General features: G+C 39.2%; 1 long non-coding RNA gene across 4 annotated transcripts; it reads left to right on the top strand.

Moving 5' to 3' along the window:
• Positions 1–318: 318 nt before the first annotated feature.
• LOC134330777 (uncharacterized) lies at positions 319–16,983 on the top strand. Of its 4 annotated transcripts, none has more exons than XR_010015038.1 (5): positions 319–389; positions 12,030–12,095; positions 12,193–12,264; positions 13,996–14,052; positions 16,548–16,983. It is a non-coding gene; the product is annotated as an uncharacterized LOC134330777 (long non-coding RNA). The 4 variants fall into 4 exon arrangements; XR_010015037.1 differs by lacking the exon at positions 319–389 and adding an exon at positions 445–531; XR_010015040.1 differs by lacking the exon at positions 319–389 and adding an exon at positions 5,192–5,261.
• Positions 16,984–18,616: the final 1,633 nt, after the last annotated feature.

The raw sequence follows: 18,616 nt of genomic DNA on the forward strand, positions 1-18,616 counted from the left end.
ATGCATCTAGAACTGGCTGGCCGCTCGATTGCTGATGGCTGCTTGTGGCGATTTTCTTTCTGATAATGCATCAACCACCACCAGCAACCACCAACTCACATTTACGGGCACACAGACCAACATCTCTGTCTCTCTGCCTCGCTTAATACGATTACGATATGTCAGACAGTCCAGTTTTGTCTTTCAGAAAGTCACTTTAAGGAGAGCTCTTCTGAATAAACAGTGAAGAGGAGGTAAGACCTAATTTAGAGGAAGAATCAGAAATCACATCTTTAAAGATGAGGGAGGAGATACTGAGGGAATGTGAGGAGAGGTAGAGGGAAAACGAGAGAGAGGGGATGAGAGAAAGATAGAGATTACACTTACAGAGAGGGAGGAGTGATCATAAGGTGAGGTTTCATTATATTTCTTGTATACATTTTAACTGTTTTTGTTTAAACAGCCCTAGATTCTTCTGTACTCTTGATTATATTACTGTGGTGTTACCATATCTACCCATCATCAGCAGACTTAATCACCATTCTCAGCAAGGTAGGTTCATTTTATAGCTATTGTTGTTACTGTTGTGGTGACTGCATATTTGTACTTACCTTACCATTGTATATCTGTTTCAGAATTGGTACATGTTGAGGTGTCATGTTAATGCATTGTTGTTTATTATCACTGTTTTGAAATTCATGAATGGAACAAAAGAAATGTTCATCTTAAACATGCGTTCATATACTGTCAGCTACAGAATTATTAAAATGATGTGAAAATGGATGTGGATATTGAGATAAATCTTACACAACACTATAGGAAATTAAAGCTTTAATTGAAGAAAATGTACTTATTTTATACAAAACCATAATAATAATAAGGCACCCTGGCATTTAATTCCCATTGAAAGCACTAGAGCTCTAAATCTTCTATGATGCTTGATGAGATTGGTTCTGAGAGTTCAGAACAGAGAATCTGAGAGCACTTCTTATTACAGAAGATCCTCCTGGCTTCCTGGCTCTCTTCAGCTCACTCAACAGGTTTTTCAATAGGGTTTAAATCAAAGGACCAGTATGGCCAAAACAAAGCTTGATTCTGTGGTCTGTGTAAGTTTGGATAGATATTTACAATGATTCTCCAGCTGGGGTGTCCTGCTGGGCCATAACCCTGTCTAGTCTTCTGGCAAAAGTGGCCAATTTACACCAATCAGGCATAACATTATGACCACCTTCCAATTATTGTGTTGGTCCCCCTTTTGCTGCCAAAACAGCCCTGAACCGTCAAGGCATGGAGTCTGACACCTTTCAATCAGAACCAGCATTAACTTCTTCAGCAATTTGAGCTACAGTAGCTCGTCTGTTGAACTTTCGCTCCCCACGTGCATCAATGAGCCTTGGCCGCCCATGACCCTGTCGCCATTTTACCACTGATTCCTCCTTGGACCACTTTTGATAGATACTGACCACTGCAGACCGGGAACACCCCACAAGAGCTGCAGTTTTGGAGATGCTCTGACCCAGTCGTCTAGCCATCACAATTTGGATCTTGTCAAACTTGCTCAAATCCTTACGCTTGCCCATTTTTCCTGCTTCTAACACATCAACTTTGAGGATAAAATGTTCACTTGCTGCCTAATATATCCCACCCACTAACAGGTGCTGTGATAAAGAGACAAACAGCGTTATTCACTTCACCTGTCAGTGGTCATAATGTTATGTCTGGTTGGTGTATCTTTGAAACCTCCTGGTACTTTATAATGGAATGTCAGAAAAAAAGAAAACCCTCCCAAAAGAAAAAAAAACACCCTTTGTTTTATTAGTTTAGTTAAATTCAGGCATCTTCATTTGTGGTTAAATGAAAGAAAAGGCTTTCTTTGGCAAGCCTTTCAAGTTGTTGGCATAGAGGAGGTGTCAAATGGGGTGGGGGGTGTTTTATTTATGACATGCATCTTCTGCAAATCTCTAACCATGATCCTTCGATACATTTCCGCCTCTCTAACCTAATCTTACAGTGCGCGGTTGGCAAAACACATTATCCACACTAATGCCTATTGGAATGGAAAGTCCAACAGGCAAAAGGTCAGATGTCCACACACATTTGGCCATTTAGTGCAGAGACAGACTTTAATTATACTGTATTTTGTTTTAAAGAATTACATTTTGTTTACAGGAATGAAAGTTATGTTAAAGTAAAGGGCAGTCTGATTCACACAAAGGTGGGTGCGACCCTGTTTTAGATAATGATTAGTAGGGACAATAGGAATGCCAACACACAAACTCCCAAAAAGCAGAGCTACAGATTGATTGGCATTTAATGCCAAACTCAATGACAGGCCAAATACATATCTGTTATACCATTTTAAATGCCCCGAAGTCTGTCAGCTAAGGTAATCTGATTTACTGTATTCATCTGAATTACTTATCAAGGGGTCTGGATGACTGTATTATTCAATAATTCAGCATGTAAGACATCATCTGACACTTGCATAATTTGGTGGTAGAAGCTGATATAACTTTTATGTGAATTTACATATACAGTTCTAGAGAAGTTGGGACATTTTATAAAATGCAATAAAAACAACAATCTGTGATTTACTCATTCTCTTGAACTTATAACTAAAAAGAATGGTTTTTTTATTTTGTTATTTTATTGTATTTCATTAAATTGGATGCCTGCAACACATTAAAAAAAAAATTGGACAGAGCCATTTTACCATTGTGTTATATCATCTTTAATATTTATGACACTTTTTAATCGTTTAGGATATAAGCTGAGGATACAAATTGATGCAGTTTTGCAAGTGAAATTTTTGCCCATTCTTGCTGGATACTAGACTTCAGCTTCTGTACAGTCTGTGGTCACTGCTGTCTGATTCTTCTCTTCATGATGCACTATACATTTTCAATAGAAGACTGATCTGGAATAATGCAGGCCTATCAAGTGCACATACTCTGTGTCTATGAAATCATGCAGTTTTACCACATTTACATTTTCGGCATTTAGCAGACAGGCTTTTATCCAAAGCGACTTACAGTACTGTCACAGTACACTGTCTAAGCAATTGAGGGTTAAGGGCCTTGCCCAGTGGTGGGTTTCAAACCAGCGACCTTTCGTTTACTAGTCCAGTATCTTCACCACTAAGCTTCACCACAAATGCCTTACAACGACATGCAAAATGGGGCTTGGCATTAATTTGCTGAAATAACCATAGACTTTCCAGGAAAATATGTTGCCTTAATGCCGTCAATGGTACCTTCACACATATGCCAGTTGCCCATGTATTGAGCGTTGATTCTAAATATACCCAATCATGATTCCCTCACCTGTTACCAATTCATCTGCTTATTGTGTAATGTTTCGAAACATTAATATTCTATAAACCTTTCAATATTCAATATTTGTTTACTTTTTATAAACTATTAAGTTGGTCAGTCAAAACATTAAAAGCTTCAAGAGAATTAACACTTGTATGCCTTCTTCTGCTCAATTTTTAATAGTTTAAGGCTGGGTATTTACATGGCTTGGGTATTTTAAATTGCCCTAAAATTAACTGGCACTACACAAGTTGATGCATAAGTGGGTGAGTAGTGTTAAATATTTTAAACCAAGAGGTGAGGTCTATTTTAGGACTACTAAACCATGTAATTAAATTGATTTCTGTTGGAATTTTATTTCAGGTTGAATGAATGCTTTTAAAAAGCTTTTAAGGGTTTACTGGGTGTATGATCATGTGGATTAGGGCTTAAACTAGCAATCCCCCGATGACTGGGCAATCACTTTACTGTTTCACCACCTAGGAGCCAGGTTGGACATTTTTATATCAAATATCATACTTATACAGTGCTCAATGGTAAGATGTTTTAAGTGTGTATAAGTGTAAAGAAGGACCAACTGAATCTGTGTGAAAAAGTGTGAAGCAGCGCGATTTAAATCTATGTGCAGAACTAAAAAGTACAAACAAGTATTAACTTCATGGCAGCAGTTTTACCAGCAAAACTATGCACTTTCTCCTAGCCGCAGTTACAGGTGCTCAGTAATGGAACTCTGACTGCATTACAGCAGTGTTACTGGTAATTTCATGCCCTATCTACATTTTGATGCTCCAAGTTATCCAATTGTGCAGAATGTTTATGGTGCAGCTGCATTACAGCTAAGTGTGACAACATATTTTGGATCATAGTGCTTTTAAGCTGCTCAAGAGTCCGTGGTCACTGTTGTCTGATTCTTTTCTTAATGGTGCACTATACATTTTTAATAAGAGACTGATCTGGAATAATGCAGGCCAGTCAAGCACACGTACTCTGTGTCTATGAAACCATGCTGTTTTACCTCATGCAGAATGCGGCTTGGCATTAATTTGCTGGAATAATCGTGGACTTTCCAGGAAAATATGTTGCCTTAATGGCTTTAATGGTACCTTCACACATATGCCAGTTGACAATGTATTAAGCTGATTCTAATTATATATCTTGGATCATAGTGCTTTTTAGCTGCTCAACAGTCCATGGTCACTGTTGCCAGATTTTTTTCTTAATGGTGCACTATACATTTATATACACTGATCAGCCATAACATTAAAACCACCTCCATGTTTCTACAATCACTGTCCATTTAATCAGCTCCACTTACCATATAGAAGCACTTTGTTAGCCCTCTTTTATGCTGTTCTTCAATGGTCAGGACTCTCCCAGGACCACTACAGAGTAGGTATTATTTGGGTGGTGGGTCATTCTCAGCACTGCAGTGACACTGACATGGTGGTGGTGTGTTAGTGTGTGTTGTGCTGGTATCAGTGAATAAGACACAGCAATGCTGATGGAGTTTTTAAACACCTCAATGTCACTGCTGGACTGAGAATAGTACATCAACCGAAAATAACCAGCTAACAGCACCCCGTGGGCAGCGTCCTGTGACCACTGATGAAGGTCTAGAAGATGACCAACTCAAACAGCAGCAATAGATGAACGATCGTCTCTGACTTTACATCTACAAGGTGAACCAACTAGGTAGGAGTGTCTAATAGAGTGAACATTGAGTGGACATAGTATTTAAACACTCCAGCAGCACTGCTGTGTATGATCCACTCATACCAGCACAACACACATTAACACACCACCACCATGTCAGTGTCACTGCAGTGCTGAGAATGATCCACCACCTAAATAATACCTGCTCTGTGGTGGTCCTGACCATTGAAGAACAGCATGAAAGGGGGCTAACAAAGCATGCAGAGAAACAGATGGACAACAGTCAGTAATTGTGGAACAAAGTGCTTCTATATGGTAAGTGGAGCTGATAAAATGGACAGTGAGTGTAGAAACAAGGAGGTGGTTTTAATGTTATGGCAGATCAGTGTATAGTGCTTTGTGCTATCTGAGGGTACAGCCACAAATCTGGCAACCTTTGTGTTAGTTAAAGTGCGAAGGCACTAGATTGGCCGATCAACTCTTCAAATAATGCATGTCCTTATAATACGTATATTTAATCAAAACATTCTAAAAACCTTGTCAATTACGAGAAAATAAAAATAAAAAGCATTTGGTGCAAACGAAAATAAATAGAGAGTAGAACAAACAGGCATTGTAATACTGTGCATGATCAGGACTGCACTGTTGTGTGCGAGTAAACAAACTGTAAACAAAAAATAAAATAAAATCCTTAAACAGTGAAGACAGTTTTACAGTACGCCTACATTAATTGAACATAATATGTTTTGGTATAATACAACTCACTGTATTAGGCTGCACACGGAGCACAAAAAACACGCACGTCCTGATATTGCAGTGTGAGATGTGGCCCTGGGTCATTCAACCAATCACAAACTAGCCGCCGCTATGACATCACAACATTTGCCGGGCCTTTCTCGTTTTTCTCGTTTTTTTCTATTTTTCTCATTTTTTAACCTCAACCAGAGAAAAAGCTCTGTGCCACGCACACACTGAATCCCCTTGTTATAATACATGCTTAACATGTAGTAGTACCGTTTTTTTTGCTTACACAGAATATTATTTTACATATTGTAGCTAGCCTTGGCTTGGCTAATCTCTCATAGCTTTTTGCTATGCTAGCTAGTAGTTAAGTTAGCTGGCTAACCTAATGGTAAATCTGAGAAATTTATTTCATGCTTTGCACACTGTTAATATTTTGCTTGGAACAATGATTTCCAACATTCTTTAAAATACTGAAAGTAACACAGTTGCTGGATCTTTTAGCTTGCATACTCATTACCTAACTAGGATTAGCTAGCCCCGGCAAATGTGGTGATGTCATAGCAGCAGCTAGTTTGTGATTGGTCGAACGATTTCGATTGAAGCACCTCCCCTGTTGACCCAGGGCCACATCTCACTCTGCAATATCAGGTTGTGCCAAAGGGCACTGATCAGCAGGGAAGCTGGAGGGCTGTGTCTCAATCCATGCAGAAAATCCGATACACTCATGCGTTAATTGAAATCGAATTTAGCACACTATTGAGTACATATGGTGGTATTTGGAACACAACAGGCATCCTCTTCACAGTGCACAGAATGCCACATTAAGTTTTGTGCTGAGATGCTTCTCATCTATTTTAATTTATATTTGCATTTTCAATTGTTTTTATTCTCAACTAGCTGGGGAGGGGGGCTGTTGGGGCTTTGGCAAATCAACAGTATAACAGCAGCCCTTTTAAAGTCTATTAACAAATATTCACCTGTTACAAACTTACTGTTTTCTGTGAAAAAATTACCACTTACTTTCCACAGAATAATGCAGGGATAATATAACTGGCTTTAAGACTAAATGTTTATCACCACCTTCAACATATGTTACAAAATGTGAGAATCAGTATTATGTGTGTGAATCTAATTCTCTTAATTGTTTGGTCCACCTGATAAAAACACTTTAAAAGAGATCCACAAAGATGAATCAGTTCATCTGGACACAAGTTTGTTGTAGAGATATGTTTCGCCAGTGACTTCGTTACTGTGTTTGTGTGAAATTAGTTCACCCTAAGGACCGGGTTCCTCGACACAAACAGAGTAACATAGTGTATGCTGTTAGGTGCCGGGAGGATTGCCTGGAACTGTATATTGGGGAAATTAAACAGCCACTGGTGAAATGGATGGCCCAACATAGAAGATCCATCTCTTCTGGCCAGGACTCTGCAGTTTACACCCACCTGCAAGCCAGCGACCACTCATTTAATGATGAAGATGTGCAGATCCTTGACAAGGAGGAACGCTGGTTTGAACGGGAGTCAAAGAGGCCATCTATGTGAAGAGGGAACGACCATCTCTGAACCGGGGAGGGGGCCTGAGAGTACATCTCTCACCATCTTACAACGCCGTAATAGGAGCTATACCCCAATCATATAATGGTCATTGTGATTTGCATATGGACCTGATCATCGGTTCCATTGTTATGCAATGGGCCGTTATGCAAATCGGCTGCATATAAGGTTGGGGTATCCACCACCAGCTCAGACTGAAGAAGTCACTCGGATTGACAAACAACAAACTTGTGTCCAGATAAACTGATTCAACTTTGTGGATTTGTGTACCTGGATTATTGAGCATGCATCAACAGACTTTAAAAGAGACTTTAAACAGTTTAGTCTAATTGGCATGATATCACAGCATTAACATCTGTTTACATTTACGGAATTTAGCAGCTGCTTTATACAGTCCAAGAAATTAGGAGTTAAAGTCCTTGCTTAGGGGCCCAACAGTGCCCCTCCAATTACTAGTACAGTACCTTAACTGCTGAATTACCACTGGCCTGACCTGCTGCACCCTCTTAAAAATCCACCTAGTCAGCCTTTAGTTTAACGCTTAAGTGTTTAAGTTTAAAGTACTGCTGTTGTGTCACTGGCAACAGCCACTGAAACAGGCAAACCATGCATGCCTCTTTACATTATTTCCAGCGCTTACCCTTCATAGCTTCAGCAACTTCTCCTCAGGGTCTCAGTCAATCACAAACCAGCCTAATTAATAAGAACTTAATTTACAATATGAGTTTGTAACAAATGCCAATGATTATAGGATTAACAAATATTCACTTCTAGAGTCTTCTTAAATTGTAGCACAGTAGGTGTTGCAAAGCAATCACAGCTCCTCACTGTATCAGACGAGCTTTTCATGCTCTCCCCACATCTGCAAGGGTTTCCACCATGGACTTTGGTTTTCTTTCCACTTCGAAATACATGCATAAAGTGGATTATGTGAGTGTGTGTGCAGTGATGTACTGGTGACCTGTCCTGATTCCAGCCTTGCATCCTGTGTTTCTGGAAGATGTTGAACCCATCTCAACTCTAATATTAAGCTTTTAGTACACTGGCTCCACCACTATGACACCATAAATTGTGCCTACCTAATTGGTTGTTTTGGCTTTTTATCACAAGATACCCTCAGTTGAGGCTGGCGTGTGTCACATGGTGACAGAGTGATCATTTGGCAGCCCGTACTGCTTCTTTTTATTTTAGCCACAGCCAGTGACTGCTCTTTTCAGCGGCAGTGAAAAGTTCCTCGATAGCCTGCCATTGATCCTGACCTCTGATGCCTTCAGGAGCCTTATGGTAGAATTGGCTACAAAGCCCCTGCAGCTCACCTCCACTGGACACACCAGAGGATGTACTAAAAATATTGCTGACAAAAAGCTATTTTATTGATGAACATCTTGTGAGGGCATTTTAAATATGGTGTGAGGGCACCATGGCTTAAACTTGAGGCTCTTTATCTGTCATACTCCTAATGTCTTGTTGTTGCCATGGTGACACTGTCTAGTAACGCAGACTGTTCTGAGAGTGCCAGAAAAACATTTGGCCCGGTTCCTTGGTTGGCTTTTGAATTGGTTGGCAAAATGACATAACAATTGATTGCTTGTTTTGGCACTTGCAAAGCCAAGACATAAAAAAAGCATCTAATGAGTGCAGACTCTCCACGATGCTCACGGCTTGTTTTATGCCGTATGTGAATCTAATGTGTGTATGACTCACTTTCCTTCCTCTAAAAATGGTAAATTGAAGTTCTTGCTCAGTTCTTCTCTCTGTGCCTTAGCAATGAATGTAATGTAGTCACAGCACAGTGACATTTAGAAGATAAATCAACAACCCTACAGTCTTAGCTTATTAAAAATGAATTGCACATGAATCCATGAAGACCTTCAAGTGATATATAATCTGTGTGCTTCCTGGTTTCCTCCTGTTCCAGCTCTGTGCTGTAAGCTCCCTCCAGTGTTACCACCTGTCGCTCATGATTAGTCTTGCTGTGTCATGTCAGTTCTATGAGTATTTGCCCTTTTGTTTGCCTGTGTTCTTTATGAAGTACTGGGTTTTGTTGGCACTCCAATTCTAAGCCACTAAATATCATGGCCAAAGGAGTCATTAGTAAAAGTTTGGTTGGAAGTCCAATTGTCAAATCATTGGCACTATTATGAATTGGGACAATACACTTCACAATCACTGTTCCAAGTCATCCCAAAGGTGTTTATTGGGCTACTGGACTTTTAATCCATGTGCTTGTGGACCTTGTTTGTGTACAAGGGCACAGTTCATGCTGAAACAAAAAAGCACCACACAAAATCCCAGAACATGACTGTGGAGTGCTGAACTGCGGAGTGCTGAACAGTGTATATCTCATTGGCTGTTTGACACCACACTCATTAAAAATAAAGAACCCTTAATGCAACAGCATGGAACGATTCGTATATTTTTGTTTCAGTATGACAATACCCTCATGGGACAAGTAAAAAACTTTCTCAGAAAAGTGGAGGCTTTTAAATTAGCAAAGGAAGAATGCAGTGAATGTTTGTGGTTGTGATTGGAAGTATTTTTGTCTTGTAGTGTTTATATTCAGCATGAGCTTAATTAACCTCCTTTGTCTTAATGTTACTCATTTTGCAGGTGATTACAGTGTTGTCCATTGTATTGTTTTTATTTTACTAAATGTTTTGTATTTTTTAAAATTAATAAGGTAGACTAATAAATGTCTGTGTCTATTACATTTTACATTTACATTTTTGGCATTTAGCAGACGCTTTTATCCAAAGTGACTTACAGTACTGTGACTGTATACAGTCTAAACAACTGAGGGTAAAGGGCCTACAGCAGCAACCTGGTAGTGATGGGGCTTAAACCAGCGACCTTCTAATTACTAGTCCAGTACCTTAACTGCTAGGCTACAACGTCCCTTTGTCCTCAGTAGTAGTGTCCATTAACTACTATTGGCAAAAATCCTCAAGATAATAAGGGAGTATCATCAATAACTTGTTTCAATATCAAGACTACACTGTTGTTGGTCTGTGTATGTACAAGCTTATGGTCACTCTTTACTTTATATATAAGCCAAGTTTTCCATCTTTCCAAAAAACTTCTTTCTGTTATTACTGTGTGCAGTTTTCACCTGACTGTAAGTTTGAACATTGTGTATGCCATATACACCCAGTACAATGCTTTTTGGGTGAAATAAATGGTATTTATCAAATCTCAAGCATTTCTGTGCTCTTACACTGCAGTTCATATTGTGCACCTTTTATATGAAAGTAACACTTTGGGTGTGTTCGAAAACATAGACAGCATTTTACGTCATCCTACGCACGCTCCCAAGAAGTAGGCTGTTCGAAATCCTAGATGCCTTAATATTCTCACTACTAAGGTATCTTAAAATTTCAGCGCTATTTTGACTCAAGAATGAGTGAGCATCTGTTGTTGCCTTTGCGGCGAGGGCAATCCCAGCATTCAATGCGGCATAACTTTTCTCACAGAAAAATACAAAACATGGCGGACGGTGTGGAGAAATGAACGGAGTTATTTTTAAACGTAAATAAATTATTATTGATTTTTAATTTGTATAAACGTGTACAGGTGAATTTATTTGCAAGTTCGGGCTTGTCAGGGACAGTTTAATCGTTTTTGGTACATGGAGGGAGATATTAGTTGACATGCTAGCACGTTGTGCTACCTCATCCCATTGGTTTGAATGGCATGATGCTAACTGTGTTAGCTTAGTAAGCGAAAACTGATGGAATCGCTGTCTAAGTAGCGCGTTCGAATAACCTGCTTTATGAGTCGATGACTTAATAGAATCCTCTCTACTTAGGCAGCTGCCTATGTAGACAGTAAGTTTCTCTTACTAAGCTAACACAGTTAGCATCATGCCATTCAAACCAACGGGATGAGGTGGCACAACACGCTAGCATGTCAAATAACATCTTCCTCTGTGTACCGAAAACGGTTAAACTGTCCCTTACAAGCCCAAACTTGCAAATAAAAACACTTGTACACGTTTATACAAATAAAAAATCAATGATAATTTATTTATGTTTGAAAATAACTCCATTCGTTTCTCCGCACCATCTGCCATGTTTTTTATTTTTCTGTGAGAAAAGTTGTGCCGCATTGAATGCTGGGATTGCCTTCGCCACTAAGGCAGCATCGGATGCTCACTCATTCTTGAGTCAAATTAACATTGAAATTTAAAGATACCTTAGTAGTGAGGATATTAAGGAATCTAGGATTTCGAACAGCCTACTTCTCTGGAGTGTGCGTAGGATGACAAAAAATACTGTCTATGTAGAGAGATCACTAGGTTTTCGAACACACCCTTTATATACGCATATAAGCATCAAAACTGTTGTCACTCAACTAAAATGTTATCTTAGCAAACATCCTATTTGGTTTGAAACCTTTTTGTGTTGTGTTGAAATATCTCTGATCTGTGGTGTCAAGTTCAGTATACTCAACGACCGCATTCCACTGGCAGTCTGCCTTACATCTTAATTTTCTTGTCTAGCTTTGTTTGCCGTGTCTTAAATGTCAACAGATGAGAAAGTGTTCAATGTAACTCAGAGCTTTTCTGAAATTTGCTGCTTTATGGCTTTTATTCCTATTGGAATTATGTAAAACAAGTGATGTACATTGAAAAACTATGTTTAATTTGCATAAATATAAATAATCATAATTTGGCAGTAAAAGTATGAATGAGGAAATGAGCATCTGTCAGGGTAAACTGTCTTGCTCTATATTATTATATTTTTAATCTCCGGTGTGAACGTTTCCATTGTTATTGTCTTCACAGAGAACATCCTGCTGAAATCCACACCTGATTGATTTACGCACAACCATGGAACAAGCAGAGAATAAAGTGAGTGCAATGTGAGGCATAAACCCATTAGTAATAGTTTGTTCTATTTATTCTGGTGTAAGCTTTTGCTGTATTGCTTTTATTTCTTCTACCAAAGACCATATCACCACAGAAGCAGACGGTCAAAAACAGGTCCAAATCAACAGATGAGGTGCAGCAAGCCAAAAAGGTATGGAAGCTCAACTATGTTGCTAACAATATAAAGTCATTTCACCAAGCATCCAGTTCAGAGCTGCACATTCATGTCTTTCACTAACAGTAACATAGCAAATGTAGATGAAAGTCTTTTTTTTTTTAAATACATGTCAATTTTTCATATTTATGCTATAAAATGCATCAATGAAATAAGAATTACTGAAAAACTTTAACATCAAACTTCACATTGAGCCTCAGATCTGACTTAAATAAGAATCTGTAATAATAATAATAATTATTATATCACCCAATACTGAAATATTTAAAAATTAGGCAGCCAACTCGGGTCAATTTATGGTGCAATTTGGCATCTGTCGGGTAGGAATTTGTCAGTTAATATTTGGCAACCCTTACTGATGAGCCGCACCAGTCATCTGTGCCTCCATGTCCATTAGTGGCCGGGCAGATGGACATGATTCTGGAATCTGACCCTGTTACACTGAATATACGTACACTGATCAGCCATAACATTAAAACCACCTTCTTGTTTCTACACTCACTGTCCATTTTATCAGCTCCACTTACCATATAGAAGCACTTTGTAGTTCTACAGTTACTGACTGTAGTCCATCTATTTATCTACATACCTTTTTAACCTGCTTTCACCCTGTTCTTTAATGGTCAGGACCCCCACAGGACCACCACAGGTCAGGTTTTATTTAGGTGGTGGATCATTCTCAGCACTGCAGTGACACTGACATAGTGTTGGTGTATTAGTGTGTTGTGCTGGTATGAGCGGATAAGACACAGCAGCGCTGCTGGAGTTTTTAAATATCGTGTCCACTCACTGTCCACTCTATTAGACACTCCTACCTAGTTGGTCCACCTTGTAGATCCAAAGTCAGAGAAGATCACTCATCTATTGCTGCTGTTTGAGTTGGTCATCTTCTAGACATTCATCAGTGGACACAGGATGCTGCCCACGGGGTGCTGTTGGTCAGATATATTTTTGGTTGGTCCAGCAGTGACAATGAGGTGTTTAAAAACTGCATCAGCATTGCTGTGTCTGATCCACTCATACCAGCACAACACACACTAACACACCACCACCATGTCAGTGTCACTGCAGTGCTGAGAATGACCCGCCACCCAAGTAATACCTACTCTGTAGTGGTCCTGGAGAGTCCTGACCATTGAAGAACAGCATGAAAGGGGGCTAACAAAGCATGCAGATAAACAGTTGGAGTACAGTCAGTAATTGTAGAACTGCAAAGTGCTTCTATATGGTAATTGAAGCAAATAAAATGGACAGTGAGTGTAGAAACAAGGAGGTGGTTTTAATGTTATGGCTGATTGGTGCATGACTTGTATTGAATAAAAAGATTCCTAAAATCTTTCTATGTAATCATTTACACACAAAATACCATTAAATATGTTGATAAATGAATGGAAGCGTGTGTTACCCATAACCACACCCTGAATAAAGATGTCTCTACTGATCTGCTTGGGATAAAATACCCTCTTTCTGCCAGCACTAGTATGATTTACTGGGTTTCAATCCTGTGCAACAACAATATCAATGGCTGTTCAGCACCACCTAGTGATATGATTCTCAGTCTGAGACGTTACAAGTCTGGCCTATGAGACCATGAAATGTCTCTCACTGTGATAGATCGGGAGAATAGGTTAAAAAGTATCTTTCCTACTTATCAATAATGCTGTATTTTTAACGGATGCTATAATAATTATGAACCTCTTGCTTTAGGCCTTTCATACACCACAGAAGTCTCTTCCTGCTCAACCAGAAACAGAGAAGATGGAGGTAAGCCATCAGCACCTACTGTGCTTTAGAACCTTTAGAAATTACTTGGACTTTCTGTAATTAAGTCATTATATTAAGCACATTATATCTTTACTGAGCTAATTGAATAATGTCTCTTATTGCATATTTGTCACACTGAAAAACACAGACGATACACCTCAGCTTCAGCTCACAAACTGATGACCCTGCAATTTTAGATAGTGAGCTCACCCTTTTTTTAATTATATTGTGATTTATAAACTGATTTACAACATTACCTCCATCATGCTACTACCATCATGTTTGGCTGTTAGAATACAGTAATATTCGTACTATAAAAACCTGTACTTGATTTACACTTTTTGTTAAAATGTTATTAATCCATAGACCACTACACTGGAAAATTTGTGAATCATATTTTTGCACTAATTTCTCTTAGTAAGATGTGTTTTCTTTTGAAACTTTTCTGGGATTCCTTGTCACTTAAATATTATTAAGTTAAAATGCGTGTCAGCTGGACAGCCACACGTTGGCAGATTTATTACTGTTTCAAGGTTCGTTTGTTTGTTTTATCAGGATTTTAACGTCATGTTTTACACTGTTTTACATCAGTTCACAGGGTGGCACGGTGGCTAAGTGGGTAGCACTGTTGCCTCACAGCAAGAAGGTCCTGGGTTCGATCCCCAGGTGGGGCGGTCTGGGTCCTTTCTGAGTGGAGTTTGCATGTTCTCCTTGTGTCTACATGGGTTTCCTCCCACAGTCCAAAGACATGCAAGTGAGGTGAATTGGAAACACTAAATTGTCAATGACTGTGTTTGATATAACCTTGTGAACTGATGAACCTTGTGTGTAACGAGTAACTACCGTTCCTGTCATGAATGTAACCAAAGAGTGTAAAACATGACGTTAAAATCCTAATAATCAAACATCAGTTCACAAGTTTAATGTCAAACACAGTCATGGACAATTTAGTATCTCTAATTCACCTCACTTGCATGTTTTTGGACTGTGGGAGGAAACCGGAGCTCCCGGAGGAAACCTACACATACACTGGGAGAACATGCAAACTCCACACAGAAAGGACCCAGACCGCTCCACCTGGGGATCTAACCCAGGACCTTCTTGCTGTGAGGCGACAGTGCTACCCACTGAGCCACCGTGCCACTTTACTGTTTCAAGTAACTTTAACTTTAAAATTATGGACCTCAGTGTGATGTGCTGAAATCCTAAAGCTTTTGACATGGCTTTGAAACATTTTCCAGATGGCGTATTTCATCACCCTTTTTTTCTATTGTGACATGGTGCTCTTGGAGAAACTTTAAGGTTAAAGACTACTAGATTCTGAAGATAAGTTTAAAGATTTGTGGGATTTATGTTCTACAGGGCCGGCTAAAATTAAGCCTGACTGTATTTAATTAGCTAAATTGGCTTAAATGTAAACTACTTAATTAAAAAAATCAAAGGAGGTGAGTATCATCCTTCTGCAGTAGGATGATTGGTTTAATAAACTAAAATTATTCAGTGCGACAAATATGCAATAACAGAGGCATTAAACAGTAAAAAGTACAACTGGTTATAAAGTGCCATTAATTTATGCAAAATGTGTGTCTGTTAGTATGACTTGGATGAAAATTGGACCACATTTTATAAAGCATTCACAAGTATTAAACAGTATAGATATTATTAAGAGAATACACTGATAAGCCAAAACATTAATACCACATATGTCTTACATGCTGTTGAAACAGCTGTGACCTGCTGACACATGAAATCTACAGGACCTGTAGAGTCCTGTGGTATCTGGTACCAGAACATTACCAGCAGGTCCTTCATGTTTAGTACATTGTGAGGTAAATTGTCCAACAGTGCATCCTGGTGCCAACTCATCCATGTGTAAATGATGAACACATGCCCGGCTGTCCACATGATCTTGGAGAAAACAGGATTCATATGACCAGTTGACCTTCTTAAGTTGTTCCAATGTCACGTTCCAATGCTTGAGTGCTCAATGTAGTGGACAGGAGTTAGCATGGGCACTTTGACTGTCCTGTGACTATGCAGCCCTAAACACAGAAGAGTTTGATGCACTCTGTGTGACATATTCATCTTATCAATGTAGCCCTTCTTTTGGCCCAAATCATTAAGTCTTGGCCGCCCATCAAGCTGGTGCTCGTTTGTGACTTGTCTCTTTATAGACCACAGTTGGTGGGTACTTACCATGGCTACTTCCTGTTGTTTCAGAAATATTTCTGGCTATAACTATTTGGCCCTTATCAAAGTTACTCAGGTCTTAATGCTGTCCTTATCTACTTCATTAAACATTACACATGAGCTATGTGTAACTGCCATCATGAAATGCACAACTGTTATAAAATACACATGGTCATGCACATTTTTTGGGAAGGGGGGTTACCTGTTGTTTTGGCTGATTGGTGTGTACTCTCCAGGCTGAGCTTTGTGACTGTCTGTTAACCCTCTCTGTTTGCTTTAGGGCTAATGATGTGTCTGTCTTACAGGAAGAAGCCAGGGAGCTTACTGCTTCATCAGAGGAGCTGAAGTGATGGCACCACTCACACATGAGTTACAGAAATACTCATGTAAATTTGCTTTGTTGTACCATTGTAGCTTTTGTCATTAAACACAAATTCATTTTCAAATTTGTTAGTCAAGTATTGAGCATGTCACAATTCAGCTGCAAACCAGTGAGCAGATGCTTCAATTTCATATTTTTCCAACACAAAGTCTAATCATTAGTCCTGAATATGATTCCTTTCTTACTTATTAATTTATTTGCTTATTTCAGCTTTGATCGGCCGAATTCATACTGACAGTAATTTTGGCCAGACTTAGTCTATATTTGGAAAACAAGCCCTGTATTAAAAATGTAAAATGTTTACTCCTTGTTTGTTTATGAAGAAAACAAGCATTATAAAGAATTATTGCTGAATATCACCACTGTGTGTGCATCTGTGATACGAAATATTGCAACTTATAATTTCTATAAAAAAATCAAACCCATTTGAAATGGTCACATTATTGTTTTACAGCCTGAATTTAAAACCCCCAAAAAATGATGGTAGTTTTTACAGCTCTGTTTGCACATTTTGTCTTAAAACGTTTAAGTAACAAGAAAATAAGTCAGGTGGCGCAGCTTGATATTCCACTAGCACACCAGCCCCGAGATTTTGAACTCCTCAGTTCGAAACTCGGCGTTGCCACCGGTCGACTGGGCGCCATCTAGTGGGCATAATTGGCAGTGCCTGCAGCAGACACGGTTCGGCTAGGGTGGGATGACCAGACTATGTGGGTGGGGTCTTCAAACGCTGTGTAAGGACACTGACTGGCAGATAGAGAGGCACCAGTGCAGAATGTATAGGTGAAAAAGGGGTCCGCTAAGGGCTCGGAGGAGGCGTGAGCAGCAGTATACCCACCTCAACTGCAATCAGGGATCCCCAGCAGTGGAAGACAAATTGACTATGCTAAATTGGGAGAAAATGGGAAAAAATTAGTCAAAAAAGTCCTCTGATTTAATACTTCATATAGCCACTGTTTTCTTTTTTTAACAGCTATTAGTCTGTCTGGATTTGTCTTTTACACACCATGAATATTAGTTAATATTCTGTCACACACTTGTTTGAGTTCAGTCAAATTTTATGATGGACAAAGGACTGCTCACTTCAGGTCCATCCAAATACTGTCAGATTTGGTCAGGGCTCCGACCACTTAAGGACATTCACCTTCTTATCCATAAGCCACTGTTATTTTATTAGTGGCGTTTAGGGTCGTTGTTGCGCTGAAAAGTGATCTGCCTGCCATCTTCAGCTGTCTAGCACAGGGTCACATTTTTCCGATTTTAGGTTAGTTTGGCAGCATCTATTTCCCCTTTAGATACTGACCACTTGCTGAGGCCCCAATAAAGAAAAACACTTTTACAGCATAATGTCACCACCACCTTGCTTCACAGTAATTGTGTTTTGGGTGTTGTACTCTGTTGTTTGTTCTAAAAAGTTCAATCTTGTTTTTTGTTTTTTTTATTATTATTTTGACTTTTTTAGCGTATCCAATTACCCAATTGCATTATACTTCCCCTATACTGATGTTGCACAAGGCACCTGCACAAGGCGAGTTCATTTGCGGATCAGCTTTTGTGTACATAGATCCACACCCTGATCTATGCATTATCCTTTGTCTTTGTGCAGGCGCCATCAATCAGCCAGCAGAGGTCGTAATTGCATCAGTTATGAGGAGTTCCCGTCTGGCATTCCCAGCCAATCATTGTTCGTGTGGGGCCCAGCCTGCCGAATAGCAGTGCTGAGATTCAAAATAGCGAGTTTGAAATGTCAGCTCTGGTGTGCTAGCGTGTTTTACTGCTGCCATCCTGTTTTTTTAACCATAAAAACTTTTACTACATGGTATCAGAATCATCCACATGTATTTGCAAAATGTAAACTAAACTTAATGTGGCACTTTTGCCACATTTTGCAAAATTTGCAAAATGTAATCTAAACTTAATGTGGCACTTTTCTCTTTGTTGTCCTTCAGGCTAACAAATGCTAAGTGTATCAAAAATTCTAATTAATATTTG

Source organism: Trichomycterus rosablanca, chromosome 16, assembly GCF_030014385.1.
Source record: "Trichomycterus rosablanca isolate fTriRos1 chromosome 16, fTriRos1.hap1, whole genome shotgun sequence".
In the NCBI taxonomy this organism is placed as follows: Eukaryota; Metazoa; Chordata; class Actinopteri; order Siluriformes; family Trichomycteridae; genus Trichomycterus; species Trichomycterus rosablanca.